The sequence below is a fragment of the Ornithodoros turicata genome, chromosome 5 (assembly GCF_037126465.1).
Source record: "Ornithodoros turicata isolate Travis chromosome 5, ASM3712646v1, whole genome shotgun sequence".
In the NCBI taxonomy this organism is placed as follows: Eukaryota; Metazoa; Arthropoda; class Arachnida; order Ixodida; family Argasidae; genus Ornithodoros; species Ornithodoros turicata.
The window spans coordinates 43,956,555-43,963,589 of record NC_088205.1 but is presented as its reverse complement, the minus strand read 5'-3'; positions in this window follow the sequence as shown (position 1 = coordinate 43,963,589).

The following is a 7,035-nucleotide window of genomic DNA, read 5'->3' as shown; positions in this document are numbered from 1 at the left end:
TTGCTTACCCAAAAAGAAAATGCTTTCGATAAGCACCAGTGGAGACAAATGAGAAAAGCACTTTAACATTGCATCAAAATACGGACTTCTCTCCACTAAATACTTTCTGAAGTATTTGCTACTCTAACTTAATTACTTTAATTTTGAAGTATTTATACTCTCTCAATTACAATTTTGCGGCAGCGTTTGCTATCTTATTTTAAATACTTTTGGAGGTATCTTGTACATGTCTGCCGGAGAGCTGAACACTTAGCTGATATCGGGACATGACAGGTCAAGCAGACTTTGCAGTGACTGACGCGTACGTCGCTCCCCAGTTGTAGACGCGCAACGAAGGATTGCACAGAAGCCACAAAAATTACTGTAGTGATCATAATACTATTTTGTCGGGCTGCATGTATGCTTTGTTTTTCAGAAAACGTGATGTACTGAACAGAAGTCAACAAGGAACCACTTGCCATGGTCGTAGCAGATGAGTTTTTCTCCCAGCGAATGAGAGGGCTCTCAACCACAGACGTCACGCTAGAGGAGTGTGGTCTACAGTTCGAGCACTGGAACCACTCGCCGCGGCAATGATTTTGTAAATAAAGGCGCAGTGAAAAAACGTTGGGCAGAAATATTTTATGGGGATGCTTTTCATACACTGCTTTACAAGATATGGCAGCAGTTTTTGGTTATTTTTAATACCACATTAATGCTCCTTTAAAATCACTATAAAACCCTCAATGCAAGAGAACACTAAAGGACAGGACTACAATAGACAAGACGGAAACCGCATACTGTCCTGTCCTATAGTCTTGTCTTTTAGTGTTTCCTTGCATTGGGAGTTCTAGCTATTACAAGAAATGGCAGCTCGCGCTGCCCTGTCGGGCCGATAGACTGCTGACCGTCAAGCTGTTAATGGTTTATGGCATCTAATTCAATGTGACCTCATAAAACTGTCATAAAAACAACCTACAACAGGCTACGTGCCATTCGTCGTTAGAATAAGCATCCATAAAACGATTGGGAGCTTCATAGGTGGACGTCACTGGCCATATATCGGGCGGATGTCGCGCGTCACCAATTTAAAAAATTATCCGATTTCTTCGAATTCCCTGACAGAATGGAGCATATGTTACGAGAGATAAGGAAAGACGCGATTGCACTGCGGAAGTTCCACTTTCTTTGGACTTACAGGATGTCTCAAACCAAAAGCAGTAAGAAACACAGATGTTGTGTTGGGCTCAGTTCCTCGCTTCAGTGCATGCTTGTGTGAGTAAATGAAATAAATTTAGACATCTCATTCTTCTATTTGACCGAGGGAGTAAACAGGACTCTCGGATTCGTTGAAGCTCGGAAGAAAAGCAATATATAGTATTTTAAAATCGATAAAACACCAGTGCTTGGTAAAAAAAGGGACAAAAGGACGATATAAGAACATCAAACAGTCCTTTGTCCCGCTTTTATGCAGCGCTGGGGTTTTATCGATTTTAAAGTCAACAACCAACCTGCCCAAATTTTAACCTTGTTCAGTATACAGGGTGCTTTTGTTCGTTACAGAATTTTTATTCAAAAACAAGCAGAGTAAAATAGATGCCGTTTTAGCAGGAGGGTCATACGGCTAGGCAAGCTTATTGAACGACAGCGTATGCAACCACTGGACGACTAATTAGCTAAAATTAATTAATTAGCTTATTAATTTGACGTTTTTTGGGATATGCGTGATAGCAGAATTGAAGTCAGTCATTACTCAAATCCACAGTCCTTATCAAACACACTGCGAACCGAGCGTACTTTGAGATATAAATCGTCAAATACCGCTATGCAAATGAGCTGAAACCAGAACTACACGCTTTTTGAGCGCAGAAACGACGTGACCTTCGCCTTCTCGTCCTTCGCGACCTTTGCCTTAGCAGTAAACACTGACCACTGGGTGCCGGCAACACACAGGGAATTTGGACACCAATAAATTAGCAATTAATTAGCAATTAGGACCCCCACAGTAATTTGGACCATCCAGTGAGTCACCACACTAATTGGGGAGCATCTAACTCGTGTCCAGACCACCCTGTGTGTTGCCGGCAACCAGCGGTCATAAAAAAGAAAAAAGTAGACAGAAATAGAGTGGAGAGAAACAATTTATTCGAAAATCAACAATGCAGTGTCGAAGAAATCGCTCCAGAACGGCCGAGTGACCAGCGACCGCAATGTTGCTTGTTGACAGCTGGTAGTTGCAGAGATCGACGATAGGTGGCTACCTAGGTGCAAGGCATCTCACCAGATAGCGCCACTGTCCCACTCATGGCAATGTCCGTGAAAGACAGAAAAAGCGACAAAATACTAGCGGCGGGTAAAATTGCAACAAGAAAGACACTGCTAAGCAAGTCTAAACATGCGAGAGCACGTACAAAACATTCGGAAAAGGCTTAAGACGAGTGCTTAACTGTAATCGCTGCGTCATCGCACATCGCTACGAAACTCTACGGCTAGCACAAGATCAAAGCAGCAGGAAAATACTAGGAAGGCGCTGCTAAACAAGTCTAGACATGCAACAGCACAGAGAAAACACTACACATTGGGGGAAAAGGCTTAAGACGAGCGATTAGGCCCAACCGCAGCGTCACCGCACAATGCTACGAAATTCAACAGCTAACACAAGATGACTGTAACAGATAGGCGATAGCGCTCACTTCTTATCAGCCGGGGCGTACATCATTCTCGAGCTTCAAAGTGTACCCTCTCCCTCTGTGTTTTTCCTCTGTAATTCTTGACAATGAAGTCACTTCAGAGTCTGGTTTCACCGCGTTTACATGGTGGCAGCCTTTCACCGGTACAGCAAACCATATGCCGTGATGGAAGGAAAGGCAGCAGTGGATATAAGGCCTGTCGAAACACAAGGCATGGCAATGACTTCGACACCAGTGATGTCAATGGTATTGCTGCCCCAAAACCGTGGGAGGTGAAAGGCGACCTGTGGGCTGAATGGAAGAAATGGGTCAGTGGGTTTAACCTTTTCGCCGTAGTGACTAAGCTTAACACTCAAGCGCCAGACGTGCAAGCTGCCACATTCCTTGTAATAATCGGAGAAGAAGGCCGGCACATTTATGGAACGTTCCGCTTTGACAACGAAGACGACCATAATGACGTAAAGGTTCTCAAGGCTAAGTTTGAAGAGCATTGCAAGCCAGCATCAAACCTCACTTATCATAAATTTGTCTTAGGATCAAGAAACCAAAATGAGGCAGAGTCCTTTGATGACTGGTTGACGGAGCTTCGAATTTTAGCACAAAACTGCGAATTTGGAAACCTCGAAGACAGAATGTTGCGAAGCCGCATCATATTATGCCTAAAAGACAAAGACCCCCAAAAGGTACTGATAAATGAAAACCCTGGTCTAAGCAAGGCAATTGAAAAGTTCAGACTGCGAGAGCAAAGCATTAACCAGTATAAGGCGATCCAAAGAACAACTGCTAGGGCCAGCGTAAACATTGTTCATGGAACACAACCCAGTGCGGGTAGGTGCACCGTGTAAAGGACGAGTGTCCAGTGAAAGGGAAACTTTCCAGAAAATGCAACAAGCGAAAGCATTTTGCTAAAGTATGCAAGGTAAAGGGCACTAGACAAAGGCTGTGAGGGAAAGTACCTCAAACAGGCAGGTACAAAGCACCTAAAGAAGTTGATTCTCTGCAACAGGAATATTTCTTGTTTTCTTTATCAACAAACTGCGATGCGGAGGACAAGCTCTGGGAAGCTGATGTTATTGTTGAAGATAACAAGATCACATGTAGAGTCGATACCGGAGCGAACTGCTCAGTGATTTCAAGGACTGTCTTGCGCAACATAAGACGCATGAACTTCCACAAGAGCAACGTCATCCTGAAATCATTCTTCGGTCAAGTACAGCGAGGAATCGGAGAGATAGACTTGAAGCTCAGGAAGGGAGAAAGAACAGTGATAGCAAAGTTCTTCGTTGTCTCTCACCAAATACCTACCACACTTAGCGGGAAGATGTCTGAAGCATGAGGCATCATCAAAAGACTGGACGCGGTAACATAAGATCCCAAACCCTTGTACAAGGTAATGGAACCCTTCCGACACGTGTTCAGTGGTCTCGGCAAGCTTGAAGACCGTATTTATCATATGAAGCTGAAATCGTCTGCGAAGAGTGTCGCAAGACCAGTGAGGAAGCTTCCTCTCGCGCTTCATGATAAAGTAAAGTCAGAACTGCTGAAAATGAAAGCGATTGGCATCATTCAAGAAGTGACAGACCCCACGGAGTGCAGCAGCCCCATGCTAGTCGTCGTGAAGAATGACAAAATATGTATTTGCATGGATACGACAGACCTTAACAAAGTACTTTTGCGAGAACAGTATCCTATGCCAACAATTGATGATGTCTTAACAAGGATTCACGATGCAACATTTTTCACAACACTCGACGCTGCGTGCGGATTTTGGCAAATACCCCTAAATGATCAGAGTAGTTGACTGGGTACAATTAGCACACCATTCGGAAGGTTTCGATTCCACAGGATGCCATTTGGGATTAGCTCATCCCCAGAAGTCTTGCAGTGCAGCATGCACCAACTATTCGCAGGATTATCCAGAATAGAAGTTGTTATGGATGGTATCTTGGTCTGGGGGAAAACAAAGCATGATCACGACGACAATCTAAGACGGGCTCATCGTCGATATGAAGAGGCGAACCTCAAGCTCAACCTACGAAAGTGTCGTTTCCTACAGACTGAAATAAGATATCTTGGATTCTTACTCACAGACAAAGGTGTTTGGATCGACTCATCTAGACAAGAACATAACCTGGCGATAAGAGCACCTCAGAACGAGAGCGACCTAAGAAAATTTCTAGGCGTGATGACCTTCGTGTCTCAATTTTTACCCAATTTTTCGGAGATGTCCACTCTGCTCAGAGAACTGCTCAAGAAAGATAGCGTCTGCTGGTCTGCAACGCAACGAATGAGCTTCGAAAGACTACTGGAAGCATTAATGACCGCCCCTGTCTTTGCATTCTACAAGCTCGGAATACCTATTACACTTTCTGTAGACACAAGCCAGTACGGAGTAGGCGCCGTAGTCCTGCAGGAGGACCGACCTCTTGTGTATTCCTCTCATTCACTGACAGAATGTCAGCAGAGATATGCACAAATCGAGAAGGAATTGCTAGCGATCGTACATGGATGCACAAGACATCACGGGTACATATTTGGACAACCAAACGTCATAGTGGAAACTGATCATAAACCACTAGAGCAAATTTTCAAGAAACCGCTACACGAGTATCCCCTGCGATTACAACGGATGCGTCTTACGCTTCAAAGGTATCATCTTCAGGTACAGTACAAACGTGGCAAAGACTTGCAAGTGGCCAATACCTTATCGCGATTTCCCAGCAGCAAGGAAATGAGAGGGGGAGCAAGAATACGAAGTGAACGTGGCACAATGCATCACAGTGTCAGACAGGAGGCTGCAAGCAATACAGAAGGCATTGGAAGAGGATCACGACATGACTATGCTGAAACATTACATGTCATCGGGGTGGCTGACAAAGAAAGGCGACATCGCGGAGCATTTGCGCGGTCATCCCTTTCGCCAGCGGTCATCCCCTCGCGCGCGCTCTCTGCAGCACCGAGTTTCGCTTTCTCTCTCTCATTTCTGTGCACGCGCTCCTCACAGCAACGGGTTGCTTCTCCGTTTCGGTTTTGCTCTCGTTTCTTTGCGCATGTTTATTTGAAAACGCTCTATAAAGGGAGCGTGCACTGCGCTCGCGTCATCATTCTGACCAATACGTGGAAATGTTCAGCTACCACGCTTTACAAAGTTGTCCCCGCATCCATGCTTCTTGTGAAAAAGTGGAGAAGGAATGTTTCAACAAGGAGAGTTCCCGTAACGATCTCGTCGCCTCTGCTTTTCGCTACGTCATAGACATGGTGGGCTTTGCCAATATAGTAGAGATCTTTTGGGGCCACTGCAGGAGATGGTGCGTCGGATCTACGCCCGTTAGAGGGACATCTCCACAACGATTCCGGATGGACCCTTGGAACAGATGAGCGAATTTGTGAGCTCGTCCAACACCGAACTCAACTACATCTCTGCCGACAACGTGGACCGTCTCGTGTCATGGCTCATATTAAGTACTCACTGCGGAAACTGCAACATTTGCAAGCAGTCTACATCGTGAACTTTGTTACTGATTTATTGAAATACCGTTTCGTTATCCAAATGCAATGCATTAAACAGTCTGAATAACTTTGATGAGACTCTGTGTTTTTCTGTATCATGGAAACATCGTTATTGAATCTAAACATACAAAGACGTCTCTTGAGTTAGTCGATAGATGCCTTCACCCTCCCTGACTTGCCTGATCTCACGAACTGAACATTATGAGAAGATCAGGCGTACCAGAAAAGGTAGGGGAATCTTCGTCGCAGCGTCGTCATTGCTTGGGCCATGGCAACAGCACGATGACGGGATGGTCAGTCTTTTATACACCCATTCCATTACCACACTGCCACGATGACCTGTGCTTCTGCTGTATGCGAGAGAGAGAGGGAGAACATATCTCGACTAGAACTTTTTATTGGTATTCTCGATTATATGCGTGTGTACAAAGGCCTTGCTCTTTTTTACACGGTCACTCGATCCCCGATGACGTTCTTGGGTTTTCTGATGCTGCACAAAAAAAGTGATGCTCGTCAAAACACCAGCAAGGCTTACCGTATTCACAGCATCCGTAAGGGAAGGAGCGTACAGCATCCACGAAATAGCGCTTGTCGTCGTATGGGACCGAGGTCTTGAGTCTCGAAATGGTGTACATCGTTTGCTTTATACTCTAGGTGATGCACTGCTTCTGAGAGACTGTCCTTTCAATGAACAGAAAATCTTGGTACAATCGTTCAATAGGTCACGTCGTTCTTCACCACGTCTTTCTTAACTCCTTTCGCTCTCGTGATCTGTTTGCATGTCCCAGCCAAGAGAATGCTGTACATTTTGGTTCGGATGGCTACGACTTCTTGAATAACACCACCTCCCATCTCG